Source organism: Cibotium barometz, chromosome 27, assembly GCF_041138505.1.
Source record: "Cibotium barometz isolate CiBa-2024 chromosome 27, ASM4113850v1, whole genome shotgun sequence".
Taxonomy (NCBI): Eukaryota; Viridiplantae; Streptophyta; class Polypodiopsida; order Cyatheales; family Cibotiaceae; genus Cibotium; species Cibotium barometz.
In genome coordinates this window covers 16,458,044-16,478,916 of record NC_141072.1, presented here as the reverse complement: position 1 = coordinate 16,478,916, position 20,873 = coordinate 16,458,044, and the positions used below count along the sequence as shown (strand labels likewise).

General features: G+C 39.4%; 1 long non-coding RNA gene across 1 annotated transcript; it reads right to left on the bottom strand.

Annotated features, from left to right (window-relative positions):
* Positions 1–7,786: 7,786 nt before the first annotated feature.
* Positions 7,787–8,351, bottom strand: LOC147623100 (uncharacterized). Its single transcript, XR_015269403.1, has 2 exons — positions 8,214–8,351; positions 7,787–8,044 (listed from the first exon to the last, which is right to left on the bottom strand). It is a non-coding gene; the product is annotated as an uncharacterized LOC147623100 (long non-coding RNA).
* Between the last annotated feature and the right edge of the window lie 12,522 nt (positions 8,352–20,873).

Sequence of the window (20,873 nt, the reverse complement as noted above, 5' to 3'; positions counted from 1 at the left end):
TGACTTATGAAAGTCAAGCTTGGTATCCCAAAACTTGATCAACCAAGCACAAAAGCACTCAAATGTAGGGGAAGATGTAAGAACCCACGCTCCATTGTGATGATGGTAAAAAACAAGAATGGTGTGCAAATGGAGTACAATGGTGGTTAAGGGGATCATATATCCCTAGTGTGTAGTACATACTATGAACGGAGTTAGATGTACTTACAGGTAGTGTTGCTCCTCCCTTGTGGGGTAATGGTTGATGACTGCTTGAATCTTCATATGTTGGCCTTATTTGATCATGTTGAAACTGTCTTTGTCCGTTCATAAGTAGCCTTTGGTTGTCTCTTTCCTGGATAGGTGGTTGTGATCCATTGATTAGAGACGTATGCAGATGTGGGATCTCGTTGGTCTCAAAGCTAGGTGGGTGGCTAAGATTAGGCGTTAAAGCTTGTGGACGGGCAAATGGGCTTTGTCTTTGAGAATCATTTTGCATTGTAGCTGTTAGTGATGCGAATAACCTAGGGTTTCTATAAAGAATTGAAGCTTTGTTACTCCCAGAGGCCATACGAGATAAGTAAGGAAACCAGCACTTGGCTAATTCTTCAGACATGTCTGAGGGAGGAATGGGCCTATAGAAATTAAAATCCATATCTCGGTATACAATGATTGTACTTATAGGTTCCTCAAGCATCATTAAAAAGGAGTTTCCCTTACATAGCTTGGCGGGTCTGGATGAAACCTTTCAAATGTAATGCCCAACATAGATTTATACCATTTAGTGCTACCATCAAAGGATGGTAACCGACTAATATAAGCGCTATCTAATGGTCTAAGAGAGTATGAGGGATTGGGTTCTTGAAAGTTTGAATCCCTAGTTTGCCCACCTTGGTCAATAGACTCTCTTGAATCTGATGAGCTCACTTGAATAGTACGGAGTGGCACTATTTTACAAATTTTCTCATCATCAGAGACTACCTCAACTCTATCGTGTTCATTGTCTAAACCCTCATCATCTCATGCTTCATTCATCCACCTATGAATCCTCAAGTTGGCCCATGATGGGACCTCTAAATCATTTCCTGTTGAAGGTGCATCAAAGTTGCCTATGGGTGTTCTAGCAACCACTTGATAGGAGTGATCTGTCAAGTTGATGCATGTAACAACATCTTGTTGTCGTAATAAGTAGATATAGTCAGAACCCCAATCTTGAATCATTTTGAGTTGCCGCATGAACGGTCGTCCAAGAATGATGTCATAATTTGGATTCTTTCCAAAATCTACTATTGCAAACGTATGCTCATATGCGACTCCACATGAAGTGATTGTGACCTTTTCTAGAAGTCCAATTGGCTTCTCTATGTTTCCGTCAGCTAATGCATGTTTGCTTTAAAGCTGGCCTTCCCCATATCTCCCATAGCTTTTTTGTGGCAATTGCGACACCTGATCCACCATCTAGGATAGCTAAATTGGTATGCCCTACGTATTCCACTGGTAGGGTTGTGTTTCCATCTTCTCCCTCGCAATATTCTCCGGATCTGTTCAAAGGGACTGTCTCAAAGGTCTGTTTTTGCCCTTCTATGGCTAAATGTTCGTTGTCATTTTGTTTATTTTTACTTGTAGCTCTTCTAGCCCTTCTTTGCTTCCATGTTTCTTTGATTGCTCTTTTATTCTCCCTGGGGATAACGCTCGGTCCTTCCTCACATTTATCCTTATCTTTGACCTGGGCCGTAGTCGTGTCATGAACACACACAACTTGCTCTGCATTTCTACCATCTAGGCAAGGTGGCATAGTGAGCTTGGTAATTCTAGGCTGGGCATTATTCTTGAACTTAGGACAATCCTTCATCCAATGCTCACCTCTACATTGATAGCATGGGCCTTGAGGCATTGGGTCATACGAGTATCTATGCAAGCTTGGAATACCTATCATTTTTCTGCGTAGTGATGGTAGTGGTCTTATCAGCCCTCTATTAGCTAGATGCTCACTCAGGGTATGTATGTTCACGAGACCATCTTGTCTTGTTTCCAATGGAGCGCTTGCTCGTTCTAGTCCTTGCCCAAAAGACACTCTTGGAGTAGTTGGTGGTGACACTAGTGGAGCACTCAGTGCAGGAGATGCAGGCTCATGGGTTCTGAACTCCGAAAGGTTTGCCTCACTATTTCTAAGTCTAGTGATAGGCCTCCCTAGGTATGTGAAACCTTGTACTTCATGTGAGTACAAGAAATCCCATTCTTGTCCGTATTTATCCATGAAGATCACAGATACATCATGCTCTAGAGCTTTGTGGACAAAAACATATAGCACTTGCTCGAAAGACAAGCTGTGTTCTCTCAGGTTCTTTCGCGAATAAAAGAATTCCACGCCCTTGTCTCCCCTTTTGTATAAGGCTTTAGAAGGGTCATCAATGGAAACTCTTTGAGTCACGATTGAATTGACTAGCTTCGCATTTGACATGGGTGGCATAGGTGGAATTTCACGGCATTCAATTCCTGCGGTGGTAGCATCCACTCTAGTCGACCACTCGGCTCTCATGCTTGCGTCAGATTGGGTCTTGTATGCCATGTCTTGACCTAGTTGACTCTCTTGAAACAACGGCCTTACTGTGCTTCCTTGCATTAATGCTCTATCCCAAGCGTCAACTCCTATAGGGTCTCGTGGCCAGAGTGTATATGGTCGAATATCGAGAAATTTTCAAAAAAAATTACAAATTTTCAAAATTTTTGGACTTTCTCAAACTTTTCCAGAACTCATTTTGAAGGTATCTGAACAATATGGCATCGAAAAGTAGCGCACTTTTTTCGGGCGAAAATTGCAGATTTTTTCGTCAGTTTCCTATAGTGACTTCAGTAAGGGAAAATTGATTTTTGTCCGAAATTTTGAATATGGTATTCAAACAACTCGCAGCAGAAGCGACGTGAAACTTACACACGAGAAGTTTGGTGCTTATTTTTGAAAAAAATTCCAGACTCTTTTTTTTTCTTTTTTCTTTTTTCTTTTTCTTTTTTTTGCTATCCAACCTCTTTTCTTCTCCCTTTGTATATGTGTATCACTTTCGGACAATCCTTGCCAATCTCTCTTAAGTGACTGGGGCCAAATCAAACATGTCCAGAAAGCTCCAGTTTGAGGGAATGTCCAAATTTAGCATTTGACTTCAAAGTTGAACTCAAAGCTACCCTTCCTAACCTCAGTAAAGTCACTATGTCTGATTCTGACAAGTGTAAGGCCCTTTTCTCCAGAAACGCGTTTTTGGATGACTGCTCAGTTTTTGACTTCTGAAGTTTCAGCTGTGTAGTACATGTCTTGGGGATCCCAGATATGATTTTACTTCATGATTTGGAGTTTTGTAGCTACCCCAAAAGCTTTGTTAAAGTTAGAAAACAGGCAGGAGCTGTCAGGCCAGTTTCTTGACTTCCCCAAGTCCAAATTGAATTTTTCTTGAATATTTGGGTTGCTTAGAGTGAGTACAAGGCTCCTATGTGGTCAGATTGTGATTTTCACTTTTCCAGGGCCCTTTTCTCCAGAAACGCGTTTCTGGATGAGATGCTCTTTTTCGACAAATTTTGGTTGCACCTTGTAGGGCTTGGTCTAAGGATCACAAATATGCAAAATTTTATGATTTGGATAATGTTTGACCCCCCAAAAGATAAAAAACTGCTGAGAAAACATTGTTTCCTAGACACACTAGATTTGATGCGTGAAGGGGCAAAACAAGTCCAAATTATGAAATGAGACCTGTTTTAGAATCAGCAAAGCATGGGCTTTCTAATGGTACAACTTTGACCAAATTTTGACCTACTCATCCAGAAACGCGTTTCTGGATGAGATGCATTTTTTTGTGATGTGATGATTCCTGCATGTAGTGCTTGGTCTCAGGATCCCATATATCCAAAAACATAACAATTCGAATAATGTTTGGCCCTTCAAAAGATAGAAAAACTGCTGAGAAACATTGTTTCCCAGAGACACTAGAATTGTTGCATGAAGGGTCAAAACATGGCCAAATTATGAAATTAGACCTGTTTTGGAATCAAGAGAGCATGGGCTATCTGATGATGCAAGTTTCACTCAATTCTGACCTACTCATCCTGAAATGCGTTTCTGGATGAGATGCATTTTTTTGACATGTGATGCATGTAGCTTGTAGGCCTTGGTCTTAGGATCCCAAATATGCAAAAACATAACAATTTGGATAATGCTTGCCCTTCCAAAAGATAGAAAGAGTGCTAAGAAACACTGTTTCCTACAGACACTAGATTTGTTGTGTGAAGGGTCAAAACATGGCCAAATTATGAAGTTAGACCTGTTTTGGAATCAGCAGAGCATGGCCTATGTGATGGTACAAGTTTGACCAAATTTTGATCACTTTATCCGGAAACGCATTTTTGGATTAGGTGGTCTTTTTTGACAAGTGATCAAAATGCTATTTTGATGCATAAGACATGATTTTCTCTCTCTAGGCTAGAGAGAGAAAACGCTCAAAAATGATATAAACAGAACAAGGAGTTAGTGAGAATTGTAATGATGGGTCCCTAGGATGCCAAAAGCATTACAACAGATTCACAAAGCCGCTAGAAAAAATTCTACTGAACCCGACATGATTTACAAGGCTGAAAACGAGGACTAGAAATGCCTCGAAACATACATTTACGGCTTCTAAATGGGTAGGAACCATGGGCAGATGGGTTGGGGGAGGTGGATTATGGACCAAAGGGGGCCTAAGGGCAAAAGGAAGGGTCTAGGACCAGCCAAAAAGGAGGCTCCTCAATTTGAGTGGTCTCCAAGCCAAAAATACCCGCTTCCTTACCTTTTTCTGCTAAAAGTAACATGACAGGTGCTTTTTTACAACTCATGTGCATGTAGAGGCTCTATCTCTCTCATATGGAGTCCAAATGGCTGAACTAGGGGGCTCTAGAGATTTCTCTTTCCATGCTCTATGCACTCAAGCTTGCATCTCTCTCAATTGCTTACATAGTTACATAGTTACACTATGTAGCACCATGTGGCATAGTCTAGAAAAGCGTCAAGAATACATAAGGTAGTATGATAAATCTTACTCTTCTCCTCTCTTCAAAGTAACTCTTGGCTCAAGTAGCCATGAAGGCCTTGGGAGTGGGATAACGGTAGAGTAAATTTTAGTTTATGCCTTCACCGTTATGCTATTGTTCTTGAAGTTCTAAGTCTTCTTGGACAATTAGCTCAAAGAACCCTGCCAGAACCATCCCTCGGCAGACCAAAATGGCAAAGGCAGTTAGGTACGCGGTGAGCTCCTCCTGGTGAAGGCTTCTCTTTTTTTTTTTATTGGTGCACCCATGCAAAAACGTTGCCGGGACAGCGAGGCGGCAGCTAAGGACATGCTCAGTGATGGATAAGGACTAATCGGTAAGAACTCAGGGCATATGCATGATAGAGGGTAGGGTGGTAAACCATAAATGAATAAAATAAAATACATATATACACAAGTAACCAAGGTAGAGCATGTGGTTGTGGGGCTCAAGCCATGGAAAAGCTTCTAGGTGAGTACAAGGAGGCCATGATGAGGGGGAAGACTTAGCAAGGAAAGTGAGATAGGCTCATGATGGCTCTAGATACCCTGCGCTACAAGTGACCTCATAAGCCTCCTAGTGAGTCCAAACTAATTTTAGTTTCACTTGCTAACTCACCTAGGTTAAGAATCATTTCTCCTGACCCACCCACCCTCCAAAGTTAAACAGTCACTCATCTATGAGATAGAATCCTTAAGCACCCATTTTTGCCATGCATACCATGGTGTGGCCTCGAGCGACTAGCAGGGGGTTCCTACCTAGCTCCTAGAGAGCCAGAAAACGAGGATGAAGACTTCCCAAATTTTTGGCGAGAGGTTTTGGCCTGCAATAGAATGTCAAAAATCCAGGTGGAAAAACCCCAGATCAGCATCATTGCCTCTTCATCTTTGGAATGTCTTAAGTACCGTCCTCTTTGTCTTTCTGTCAGAGCAAACTCCTCATGGCCGACCAAGTGAGCACTGATGGTGGCAAATGTATACATATATATGGTGATACACACGGCAAACACACATGCATATACACATAAACGACACATAATGCAATGGAAATACACATACAACAAGCATACACATATAGATACAGATACAATGCAATGGACGGAACACAAACAATAGCAGCACAAAAAAACTCCAATAGTACTGTGATGAGGATACATACGTATTTTATCATATTTGTGCAACCATCTTGTGAGGGTTGAGCAAGATTTTCATTGAGTTGGATTCTTATGTGAGATCCTTTTGGTGATACAGATTTTGGAGGGATCTTGCAAGCACCCTAGAGGCTCATGTATAGTCTATGGTCATGATTGTCAGTTGCATTCCATCTTCCACAGTGAATTGATGCATTGAGACTTGGTTGAGCTCTATTGAGAGTCATTTTGCTTTTTGTTTTGGCTACATTTAGTATGACGCGTTTTTTGGTTTTGTGACCCTTTTCACAGCATTATGCTGCCAAAATTTTGCCAGAATTTGTAGCTAATTTATGCCTCTTTGTACCAGTGATGTACACTTGTGTTGAGCAATAATTTTGTGGCCCCTTTTTCTTGTGTACATCGTGCTTCGTACAAAGGAAACACTTCTTAATAGCTTGTTTACTCTCGAGTGGGAAATTTGTGGCATCTTGAGAATTCCTTTCTCTACAAAGGTTTTGGCATTTGTTGACCAGCTTGTGCTATAGTTTTGGTAGCTTTGTGCTATGGTTTGGTAGTAGTATTGTGCTTTGGATTGCGTTGAGGATTTTGCATCCACTTACTTTGTAGATTGTGCGCATTGGTTGCTTGTCTTGCCATTGCATGTTGTGTAATCATGGCTTTGGAGCATACCCACCGCGATGTTGCCAGTGTTTATTATACTTTTGTTACTCCAGTACTGGTGTAGTTTTGTGGCTGCCTTGTTGCCATATAGAGAGACTGACGCCAGGAGAGTCTTCTTTCAAGATGCTTTGAGTCATGCTATTCATGACACAATTCTTCCATTGTCAAAGCAGATAGATGCATTGTTTTTCAGTGCATCTGAATCTTTTGAGGTTGACAGTGACCTACATACAGCTGTGCATGATATGTTTGTAGTTGAGTTAGTAATTGTAGAGGTAGAGCGGGTTTTCTCTAGTGAGTCACAATGATGGGAGAGTGATTGCAATGATGTTGATTCATTGGTTTTATAGTCATTCTCAGATATGCCTTTGCCAGATGCTGACATGGTGATGCATGGATAGGTTGTTCTTAAGGATGCATATGGTGTTGAGTTCACTGACAGCGATAGGTTGGCAGAAATAGCACCTATGTCATCAACACTTGGGTCTCTCATGCATGATCTTTTGGCATTGAGACGACCTGACATTGCAATTATGGTTGGTGCATTTGGAGTGGGAGTTGTTAGTCATTTGGTGACTGACACAGGCAATGAGCACCGTGTTGCTTTGCATGTTGTTACTCAATTCCTGAGAGATCCGTTCCCCCTCATAATAATTTTCTTCTTTAACAATTTAAATGACTGAAATGATAAACCCATATAGGGTGGGATCTCAACGCCCACTAGCACTAGCTGGAGATCCCTGCCCCCTTATAATAATTTTCTTCTTTAACAATTTAAATGACTGAAATGATAAACCCATATAGGGTGGGATCTCAACGCCCACCAGCACTAGCTAGAGCTATGCTACTAGTGGACTGACCCAGAAGTACCCAGGCCGTCCTGGTGCTACCTCTGAGTATGGAGAGAGTACATATGCATTCCCTGGCTAGATGAACACGCAGACATGAATCAAATTTGCAACTATATTATGAAGGCAAAATTATACATCCGAAAAAGCAGTTCCATAACCATATTGAAAACAAGATCTCTATGCATCGCCAAAATGTTCCCATGGAATCCCCAACCCTTAGGGGGTTGACCGCACCAGCATCCTCCTGCTCCTGGGACTATGGCAAGGACTCTCTAACCATATCCCCTATATGATGGGGGAAGGCAACCAACCGCCTTAGGGCCGCCTTATGGTATCCCCCCATCATCACCATCTGCATAAATCATGAAACAAAACTCATATTAGCACTGTTAAAAAAAACAACTTATCAACTCTTCTGTATTCCACACGACAAAACGACTCTCGTTGAAGCCCCGGAACCAGAAGGGTCTCGACCGGGCCACCCATCCTCCCGCTCCAACTACAGACGAGGAGAAACTCACATCTTAGCAAGATAGGGATCTAGACCACCACCCATCGATGGTTGCCCCTCGTACTCCGTGAGCCAGAGCCTCCAAGGGATCCTTACCTATTAGCCCCCGGATCATCAGCGAGCTAATAGGTTTAAGCCTACTGGGCTTGTTAGGATTTCGCCATTTGCGGTAATCCCCGATACTGCCGGTACCAGAAGAGGGGTATTATACCTCCTTCTCCTCTGGTCGTACAGCCTTACAATAATCAATCCACTTCATCATGACCATACATGAACTTTTCCCATGTTTTAACCTTGCGGTGACCATCCACTCATCAAAAACCAAAACATGTGAATCTATTCATGATTTAAACCATAAAAACACACACACACACACACACACACACATAGTCTTACGGTCTCTAATTAAGCCTATCCATCTAATGGGCTAGTTCTCTCTCTCTCTCTCTCTCTCTCTCTCTATATATATATATATATATATATATACTTACTTACTTATCTTTCTCTACTCCACACATACATCCCCTCTTTCTCTCTCTATTTATCTCTCTCCCCTCTCTATCGCTCTATCTCCCTAATTTTCTAATCCTCTATCTCTAATTACCTCTCCCTCTTTATTTATTATTCTCTCTCTCTCTCTCTCTCTCTCTCTCTCTCTCTCTCTCTATTAATTATTACTCTCTCTCTCTCTCTCCCCTAATTTTCTAATCCTTTACCTCTCTCGCTCTCTACTCCACACACACACTATCTCTCTAATTATCTCTCTCCTACCTAATTTTCTAATCCTCTATCTCCAATCATCTCTCTCTCTCTCCCCCTATTTTTCTAATCCTCTATCTCTAATTACCCCTCCCTATCTCTACTCCACACACACACACATACACACACACACACACTATCTCTCTAATTATCTCTATCTCTCTCCTCTCTCTCTCTCCATCTTGCTATTTATCTAATTCTCTATCTCTCTAATTATCTAATTCTATCTCTCTCTCTCTTTATCTCTCTAATTATTTCTATTCTACCTTAAAGCAAGTACCAGATTAGACCTATTATCATTTGGAATAATTAAGGAGATTTAATAATGAATTACACTAAGCCTACATGGATTGGCCTTTGCATGTAATTAATTACTTCAATACATTGACCTAGTAAATAATGAGTTACAAAATTCCCTCCATTGGAGCATTCAATTCTAGGCATTATGTTGGGTGCATTCGTATGACTCTAGATCTTGATTTAAAACTGTCCTCAAAAATAGCTTTCCTTGGGGTCATTATGACGATTTTGTGAAAGGAGAATCCGACAATGAGACCTTCTCATCTTCTTATAAAAAATATATCCATCAGCGAAGATCTCCTTCCAATCTTGCTAATGTCACCAATGAGGCTTGGACTGAGAAGATACTGCAAGTTAAGCATCTTTCCTATTTTAGAATCCATTCAATAACAAATTTCAAATGCACATTACGGGCTGTTTAAGTTTGTAGTAACCTTTAATTTGGTGTTTAGATTTTGGTGTGGATTTGGCCCTACTGGCATGAAAGCGATTGGTCAAGATGGCAATCAAAATCTAATTGATGAGAACCATGTGTTGGTTGTCGACGGTGGCATAAACGAATGTTCACAACCATGTGTCAAAAAATCAAAAAGAAAAAGGCATCCTCCTATAAAAATTGAGAAGCAAAAGCATGGATGTCAATTCCACTTTAGTGTGAAATGGCTTGCACAAACTCCAGGCATTGCCATAGTCTCTTATATACATCCATATTGGACACAGATGTCAATGATAAGGTCTGTCATGGTAAAACTTTTGTTGATCCGTTTATTGCAGTTCTCGTCATGGATCTCTATGCAAAAGAAGTTATGGGCTGAAACATACTTTATCGTGGTTTCTCTCCATATCAAGTGTTGCAAAAGCATGTCCAAACATTGCATTCTTGCCAAGGTTAGGACCCTACATTTACTATGGTTTGAGTCCATTCGTGAAATCATGAATATTTCAAGAAATTTGACTTTTGATAAGTATTAGCTACATCCTGATAATATTGGAAAAACTAGGAGATGGTATGGGGAGAACTATTCAAGTACCTACATCTATCAATAGCAAGATGTCACTAAGGACTTTATCCTTGGCATACAATCATCATGGCAGAGAGACATGTGCAAAAAGTATGGAAATGGGAACCTTCTTGCCATGGATGCGACCTTTGGTACCAATAAATATAAGGTATGTTTGGTTTGTACTCAAGCAATATGACCATTTGTTAGGTCTTGTTAACATGAGATGAGCATAAGAGTCTAAGTCTATTACTTTAAGTGTCGGTGGAGTGGCGGAGAGTCCTACACTCACGCACATGTGCACCGTAAGGAGAGTAAAGAAACCTTGACATCAAAAGCCCTTTTAAAAAGAATGAAAGCTATTGGAGCACTTTTCAAGTGCTCTATGTGCTACATTTACTTCTAAAAGAACCCATCAAAACTCTTCTTGCACAGCATATTGTTTTCATTGCATACTCTGTGAATGCATACTAGGGTGTCCCACACTTGGACGCATGCATTAAGCACTTTTATTACTTCCACCCATGCACCATCATCACATGAGATACTCTCTAAGAAGAACTCTAGCAAACTTACATATTCAATAAGATCGACAAGCCAGGGCACTTTTTCCCATTGGGTTTTTCCCCTCGGCCAAATCAGGTGTTCAGTATCATCATCTTTTTATTTATCAATAAAGACATGGTGGAAACCTTCAACCTACGCCAATCAGGTACAAGGAGAGCCACCACAACAAGAAAAGTCAAGGCGCGCTACATAAAGACTCAATCAGCAATGCAGTTCATAGACCAAATCATAGCCTCTAAACATGGAGAAGTGCTTAATTTCCATAAGCCATGCTTGCTAATCTTCTCCTACAACCACACAAGTCAACATTCACCAGGCTGCATCAAATCACCTTCCAACATAGCTACCCTTGGACATCATTAGCAGTGTCTAGGGACGGACACTAAAATAGGAGGGGGGGAGTGTTTTCGGGACAAGTCAATGGCGAGTCAACGACAAGCTGCTAAAGCAATGGAGAAGTAGCTTATGAGGTAGAAGCGAGAGTTTTAAAGCAGAAGCTTTAAAAAAGCAAGTTAAAGTGACACGGGAAGCCAGAAGCGGCTACGTGAAGATTTATTTTTATTTTCCCGCACTTAACCACTTTAATTAAAAATTGCAAAAAGCCTTGTAAATATTTTGTCCATTGATTAGAGAAGCCACGGGCTTCCAGCTTGTAATATTGAGCTTTTGAATTGAGTACGAAACCGTCTCTAAAAAAGCCTAGGTATAAAAGTCAATTTTTAGGTTTTTAGAGAATCCTCACTTTAGCTACACAAAGAAGAGCTTACACAAAGAGAAGAAGGTGTTGCTTGCGGGGCTTCCTACGTGCACCTATTGTAACATTTCTCCATTCTAATGCAAGGCAAGGGTTTTCCTCTCTCTATTGTCCCATTCTATGAATGTTCTTTCATTGATTTTCATTAAGAAATGATTAAGAAAGTGCATGTGTGCTTTAGGTGAAGAGTGTGTGTGAAGTAGATTAATCTTTGATTAAGGTTGTTTTTGGTGAGTCTATGTGATTGATTGGTGTAGCATTAGCTGCTTAGTCAATAGGAAGCATTAATTTCCACTTGCATTAAGAGGATTGAAGGCCAAAACCCTCTTTTCCTCTATGTGTGTGTGTGTGTGTGTGTGTATTAAGCTTCTTGTTAGTCCTATTAGCATGCATTTCACATGTCTATGGATAGAGATTTCCCTCTCTTGTTTGAATGTGTATATGTGTACATAGAGGCAAGTACTCTTCCCTCTTCTTGTTTGTGTGTGATTACCGTGAGCTTGACACACTCACGTAACCTCCGTGCACTAATCGGGTCACTCCCTAGCGTTGACATATTATGTTAGTGCTTGAAAGCTATGCTATAGACGTCCGTCGCGACGAGCCGCTAACAATGCTGATATGCTACCTCCCCATACCTCAACTCCATATAGAAGTATGGGCAAAACCATGGCATCAAATAAGTACTTCTTGAGAGCCAATACTGGATGTTGTCTTGGTTACACATGTTCTCTAATGCATAGTAATCCATCTTCCAGTGACTTCAAGAAGACGACTCATGGTGCCTTCATTTCACTTGTAATTGGTCAGGACCTTGAGTCCAAGATACTTGAAGACAATGAACGATTTCTCTGTGGAATTATTTTGGCAAGTATGACCTGAGTTTTTTGCTCATTGACCATTAAGTCGCTATGTGAGCAAAAGGCCTTCAGAACCCCCATCATCTTTTGTACATCTTTCAAAGTATGTTTTGGGATCACCACATCGTTGGCATAAATGAAGAGCATGATTATCACATTTTTTATGAGCACTTCTTAGATGCCCTCTTCACATTCATACTCTTGAACCATTTGCTTAAGGTGTGTGTGTACACTATTGCGGCTGAGGCATCGAATGCCTATTAAGTTGAGAAGAGCTGGCGTCCAGTGCTGAAAAGACTTACAAAGGCATAAAAAGCTACAAGATGAAGAAAATGACAAAGCATGGGTGCGCTCGACAAATATATTATTTTGTAATAAAGCAACCGACGGCTAATGAATATCACTTCGAATTATCCTAGGATAGCTAAAGTGGTAAGTCGATACTATGTGGGTGCCCGCATGTTTAATTTTGGCCGGACACTTGTGAGTATAAAGGTCAAAATTCCCAAGTTTGAGGGTCACATTTTTAATTGAGAATAGAGATAAACTGAAGAAACCTACGAGTATATTTTCCTACTCTTGTACTCAATTTCTACCGCGATTTGTGCGACGAATACATTGCCATTGTTGCTCTAATTCATTGTAAGTGATTGTCATGCCAACTGTCTATAATTTCATGTCTTCAATATGCCAATTTATGCACTATTAGTTTCTTGATTAGTGAGCTTAATTAAGTGATTTGAGTGCCCAAATGATGTCCGATTTCACTTTCGTCTATTTTAGAATGTTACTTGTGAGTTCCTAGTCGGTTTACAATCAATAGATATTGGTTTTTGATTAGTTGGTTGAGATAGTGATTAGTCACTAATCCACTTCTTAATGAGAAATTAATTGCATGATTGTGTTCCCTAGTGTCTCCTAAGTGTATATGTGAAGTTTGATGCAATTTTGCTAAGGTTTTTGATCTTTGTGTGTCACATTTTAGTTGTTCAACTTCACTAGATTGGTCATATGCATGAGAAAAATGATGAATTTTGCTATGGGAACTTACACACATGCTCTATAAGGTGCAGGGAACACAACTGTGCAATTAGAAATCAATTTTGCTTAAGTGACAACAACTGGCACCTCTATCATTTTGCACCCAAATTGGAGTCTGACAATTTCTGCATGTTTTATGTGATGAATGTTGCTTAATCACCAAGTTTGATCACCATTGGAGTAGCGAAAGTGCATGAGACTCAAGGAAATTGGCCGAAAGTGCCAATTCTAGTAAATCACATCAAAACACTAAGTTTTTGAACATTAAATTGGTAGGGCATGCTATAGGTGTCATCTACAAGGCTAGGGGATCAATTGGGAGTTGTCAAGTTCCAAAATCATCAAATTGGCAACCGGCATCTGGGTCAAAACAACATCAAACTGATCATTTGAAGTTATGTGCTAGTTTCTAGTCCAAACAACACCAAACTGATCATTTGAAGTTATGTACATGTTAAGCATGTCTAAAACATCAGCTCACCAAATTTCACTGCATTTGGACAACCAAGAGACCCTCATTTGACCGGTACAGCAGCTTGAAAACTGTCCGAAGAGCAAGTTTGCTGTAAGAGAAAGACTTCAGGAATTTTCTAAGTTCTTGCAAGGAAAGGGCATAAATGTGTTGTGCAAGGCACTAGGAGCAGCTATAAGTCAACTTCATCCCAAAAGGTGAAGGTGGCAACTGGTGCATGCTCAATTCTGGCATCTGAGAGTACTAAGTGATGGTGCTTCTTCTCATAAAAGGAATCCAATGGTACCCAAACCTTTGCAAAACACTTCGTGAATTGCAAGATACACGCAATTTAGTAACTCACAATAAAAGCATCAGAACTGCAAAGAATTGTCAAGATTGTCTACTAGTAGTTGGTAGTTGTAAACTTTGTGGATGTAATCTTAAAGCTAGTTCACAAGTCAAATACTTCTAAAGTGTTAAACTTTTGCAGACATCAAGGATTGGAGTGCAAAGGATAGTCAGAAAACCAAATCATGGTAGATAGGTATAAGGTTTGGTTTCTGCTACTTTGCATTTAACTTTATGAACCTTAGGTTATGAACTATTCTAAAATCAAGAAACATAGAGAGAAGTGTTGCTATAAGTAAGGCATCGACACAAGAAAGTATCGCTAGATTTCATTCTTACACGACACTAGAGGAGCTACTTAGATTCTCAATCGAAATCAAGCATGAGTTCTGAACGTATTGAAAACCCAAGGATTGACATAGAATTTAATACCATATTAAATTTTGTCAAGGAGAATACGTACGGAACAAAGATCTAGAGGGATTTCTTGAAGAGATCTTTGGTTAAGATTGAGGATCACTTCTCTGATTTTGACCTTGCACTAGTAGTAAGCTACTAGGAAAGTCATTATATAGGTAAGGGCATAATAATGTATATGCTGGTAGACAACCTAGAGGTGGTAGATGTGTTGGGACAAGTAGGGGAAAATATTTTGGTGATGAAGTCCCACCAACTTCTGCCAAACCTGACTTCAAGCTAGTAAACTCCTTATTGGCAAAAAGAGTCCAAATGGAAGTTATATCTCCAAAGACGTGCATGAGAGAGGATTTAGGTACTAAATTCTATTATGTTAAGGATATGTTGCTAGATTTTAGCCCGTCTCAGAGAACGTGATATTGCATGTGTTCGCTCTCATGCCTGAGGGTTATCCAAAAATTGTTGAGTTTCTTGATAAGTACGGATAGAAATGGTAATCCTTGTTGGAAGAGAATGTTAAAAATTTCACATACATGGGAAGACCCATTACTCAACAAGATAAAGGAAAAGGAGTGGCTTTTGAGGAGAAGATTTACTCTTCTACTCCTCATATAACTTCAAGTGCACTACCCTTCTTTATGCCACCACCAAAAGTATCCTTTTTTGATAGTCCAAGGACTCTAGCAGGCCCACATAGGTCCAAACCAACGGGTTCAACACACAAGCATGCTATGAGTGGTCATATGGTAAGTAGAGTGCTAATAGAGCCACTTAGAACTCCAATGTATCACATTGATGATATCTACAGGGTTCTGGCTAGGTAGATCCTCTTGGGACTCATCGGGGAATAAAACTAAACCAACAAATTTTTAAAATGGGTTAAAAAGTTTAGTGGGTTGGAAGATCCTTATGATCACGTGGCATCATTTCATCAAGTTACAAGGGCAAAGCAGGTCATTGATCTTCACACCTTAGTCGAGGGATTTGAGTTGACATTGGAATCAAACATAGTGTCAGCACACTGATTGAGAGATTCAAACAAATCAAGGAGTCAGTTTACGGATTGTGTGAATCGATTACAACATTATATCGCTCGTCGCTGGCCTGAGGATGAACCTTCTGGCCAAGCAAATCTTGTTTTTCTTTTCTTGGAAGGTTTGCTAAACAAAGCATTACATGCTAACCTATATGGTAAAAAGCACATTGAGTTGAATGATTGCATTTCAAATGATCTCAATGATAGTTGTGATATCTATGGGATAGATGAGCCAATATTAGGAACCGATGCATCGAGCCAAACCAGTGGAGCTACCACTACTAGGAGTACTCCTCCAGATACTGAAGCAATAGCTGACATAATCATGAAAAGAATGAACCAAGTATTCAAACCAACATCGAGGGTAAATTAATTGAATAGATATACATGATCGGTGTTGTGTGAAATTAGTGCAAGAGACCATCTAACTTCACAATGGTTTGACCATTAGACTAAAGTCTCAGCCAAGAGTTGCACCTAGAATGGACACATCGTATCACTTTGAACAAAAGTGGACTAACCATGAAACAAAAGATTGCTATCATCTCATTCAACGCTTGTGTGAGCAAGGGATAAATCAACCAAACCGGGGATTTTGACCACAACAATTTTAATATGGAAAAACCTAGGGAGTGGAACAAGCTCAATCAGTGTTAGGAAGCCAAGCGCCTTTGCCAGGCAATGCAGCTATGAGATATGTTCAACCAAAAGAGGTAAATGTGGAAGGGAAAATGGTACCGGTTAGTCCTTACTATGAGAAAGAGGTGGAACATCATTCAAGAATCATGACAACACTAGCACAAAATTCTTTAAAGATGGGGGTGATACCTGAGGGATTGTACCAAATGGATCATAATACCTTATGGTTCATTGCAAATGAGGGATCTAAACAAGCCATGCCAGGTCCTAGGCCTTATCTTCTAAGAGCTATACCTATGGGCACATGTTTTAGATGCAAGGGTGATGATAATATTTGTGATTGTTCTGAGATGAAAAATGATGCTGAAACAACAACAAAATCAAACTGCAGGAATACCTTCTTTTGTCTAGATATTGTCTAGATTGTGGTATTAAACATATGGCTCAAGATTGTCCCCATCAAACCCAGAAACCAAGGGCAAGACACCTTTAACTCTTAACCTGGTAGAAGTTTGGTATTTCGAAAGCTCTCCAAGTTTCTCAGAAGTTGAACAGATAGTGCCTTTGAAAGTTGTGACCAGATTTCAAGCTCAAGCACAGAAACAAGAAAATAAGGAAGATGATCTTGCAACAGTGAGGTTGCAAAGACTTTGTTCAAAAGATGGAAAGCATGATGTGGTAGGAGAGCAGCAGCTAAAAAGAAACATGAAACAAATGCCAAATTGAAGAAAAAGGAAACTAAACAAGACAAACCAAAACCACAAGAAGAAAAGAACAACGAGAAAGAACCAGGGGGATCAATCCTCACCGATAAGCATTTTGAACCGCTTGAAGGATTATTACAAGCTTACGAGGCAAGATAAAACCCTTTGAAAACTTGGAAGAAAGATGGAGGAAATATCTAGACCCGGTCCAAGAGTCAAGGCAGTTGGAAATTTACAAACAATTAATCAATGTGACACATGCTCTTATAGAACAATTGAAACAAAACAAGGGAATACCTACCTCTTTCGAGAAAACGGATGAAACAAAACCAGAAAGAAGTCTACCAGAGATCTTAACAGAAGAAAATTCTATAAAAGAGAGAGTAGATGAAAACAAACAATTAAAACACATCCTTGAAACTATTTCAAATGTACCTAAAGTGGATGAAGACTGGGGAAATAAGATCTGGGAAGCTATAAATAACAAACAAAACAAGAAAGAACATTGTTTGACATTTAAAACAATAGTTCCGTTAGGTTATTCCCGCTACATTGTTCATTAAAACAACCCTTCAAACAAGTGGTAGATAGATAAAAAGCATTGTATGAAAGCAACATTAATTTGGGAATTAAACCACATATTTGAAAGTATATTTACAATGCTTTATTCCAAGGGACCGCCCACCATAATACTAGGTATGATCCTCCCTTGGCCACTCTCTAAGAAAACCAAAAAAGAGTCGAGCTATCTAGAATCCCGATGCCCACTATTACTAACCATGGTGAGGGATAGTACCAAGGGACCCCCATCCTAACTAGAGTGTGATCAACCCTTGGTGGCGTTATATTTACACCCCCGGTTTCTTCCACCTAGAAACCGGGAGCTGAACTATCTTGGAAAGGTTGGCCATAAGAGGTAGGATGAAGCTTAAGGCTCTAGGTACTCGTGATAAACTTGGCACGCCCGGAGCACCTTGGTTGCCATGCCGATCACGGTCGTCCATCTGAATGTCAAGGTTAGTTAGAATTATTCTTGGACAAGACTACATTCTTTTCAACTTGATGTACCATGGAAAACATATGCCCACATATCTCTTTTGGCCTTGGCCAAGTTTTGAGAAAAAATTTACATTCCTAGGTCCCGTGGGATTGTCTAAGTCGCATATGTATATGTTAATAATAACTTCAATACTTAATAATTAAAACCATGGACCAACCTCTTGATTTACATCCGCTGGCACTGTCGAGGGAAGAACGGCCCTCGTAGTGGGAGTAGGATGTGAAGTTGCCTCATCATAAGCTATCCCACTACAGGTTTGCTTATAAGCCATCCTCAACTAAGAAAAAGTAACAAAAATTTTGCTTAACTTTTAGTGCAAGGCTGCCATGTTCCTGAGAATTGTAGATACACTATCTCCTTAATCCTTAATAAAGAGACGTACCATCCCTTCATTAGGAAGATACCTAATGTACTCTACATTTATCTAACTTAACTAGAGCTCATTAAATTACATGAATTAGGATACCTACATTAATCAATTACAATTGTTTTCTTCCTTGCCACATGGGATTGGTAATACAAGGTTAGAGAGATGCACCATCCCTCTTAAACTAAGCTCTAGGTTTAAACATATAAATAAACCCTTCTCTAAATAAGTATAACTACTAAGGACCATTCACTAATGAAACTTTATCCTAAGGTTAACAATCATCAACAAATCCTCTTCACAACAGCCTCAATAGAATGAATTCGAGAGATCAATTATCTCTCTAACTATGTTGTTAAAATTAGTGAAATTTTTTATCTCTCTAGATAATTGAAGTTATACTAAGCAAACAACTAATTTAGCTTGATGCAATGATAAAAACACATGTAATATGCCTTTTCACAAGAGGGGTCCACAAAATTAATTAGGAAGACTAACCCTCTCTCTGATTACACCATTAAACAAACAGTAATCACTACCTCTCTCTAGATTAGTGAAAGTACGAAGGTCAAAATCAATTTTTGGCATTACCACATGATAAGAAAATATCAAATACACCTCTACACATGAGGGTTTGACAAAATTATAAGGGGATGTTAGTAACCTCTCTAACTATGTCTATAATTAGTCACTAATCACTATCTCTCTAGATTAGCAAAAGTACAGAGGTGTAAATTGAAATTTAATATGATAACATGATAAAATAGCATTAGATTTACCTCTACACATGAGGTTTTGAGACAAAATTAGTTGGGAAGGTTAGTAATCTCTCTAACTATATCTCTAATTAGTCACTTATTATCACCTCTCTCTAGATTTGTAAAATTACAGAGGTGGGAATTGAAATTTAACACAATCCCATGATAAAATAGCATTAGATTTACCATTGCACATGAGGTTATGACAAAATTAGTTGGGGAGGTTAGTAATCTCTCTAACTATGTCCCTAATTAGCCGCTAATAATCTCTATCTCTCTCTAGATTAAGGAAAAGTGCAAACATTTTAACTAAAATTTGACATAATGTGGGGTAGTATTAGTCCTAATTCACCTTCCCTTAAGAGGGTTTGGTGTGTAAGTAAGTGTCAACAACTAATCTCACTAAAACTAGTTAACTTTTTTGCTAATTATGAGATTAGTGCTAATCACATAAATAAGAAAGAGGGAAAAAAAAGGCCTAATCGTTCTTAAAACATTAAATAGAAAATTATCAAGGCTTTAAACTCATTATTTGCATGAGTTTAGGCTAAAATCCTAATTTTCTCTCTCTAGGATTATTGATTAATCCTTTGAAATGGAGGAATTAATCAGGGCTGGTGAAGAAAAATTAATTAATTAGCATGATGGGGCTGAATGCTTACCTCCTATGAGTTAAAGTGAGTGGGAGAATCCAAGTTATGAGCTAAAGTGAGGAAAGATCATATATTTGTAGGCTTTTGGGGGTCGCCTAGTCATTTACTATTTTTAGCAGGTATGGAGGCACCCTAAACTTGCCAATCTACCTTCCTTTGCCACCTAGGACTCCCCCATAGGTCTAGCCTACCTTTTCTTTTTGAATCAAGTTAGTACGTTTGAATTATCCTCTTTCTCTCTCTAGAAATAATAAATTTAGATAAATAAAATTGGATTATTTCCCTTAAGAATTCAACTTGGGACCTTAGCAAACTCTTGATCCCACAAAAAGTCCTAAACACTCATGGAAATTTTTTGTTAATAATTATTTGGATTGCGACCAGAAGGGAGCTCGGGTCTACGGTCAGCCAGAATTTATCTAGCTTTTTTGCTTTTTCTAAATTATAGGGATTTTTTTCCAAATGTTAGAATTGAGATTTATGTTATGGAGATCACTAATACAAGGTCAGATAGTATGCTTGCATGTTTAAAATTGAAATTTGTCGCACGTAGGGTGGCGGAACCGCATTTCCTATTTTATGGCCGAAAAGTTGGACGCGAGGGAATTAAATTTCGTAGCAAGTTCTCGCAAAATACGGCTTGCGACCCACTTGCAATGTTCCCAAAAGTAGATAGGGTCTTAAGCACGTGCCTAATTTATACTGCCATGCACATTATGTCGGAACCGTGGCCGAAATTTGGTCCGCACAGGACTATTGTTGCAATAGAAATTGGTAATCGTGTAGAAAAAGACCAAACAATTTTTAGAGACTAATCAAAAAAGCTTAGAAAGGTAGGCACATTACATTCTCCCCAATGTGAAGGATTCAAGATGTCCTCATCTCAAGAACAACTGAGGATAATCCATCCTTCCATTGAATAAGATGTTTCCTGATGGATCTATTCTTGAGA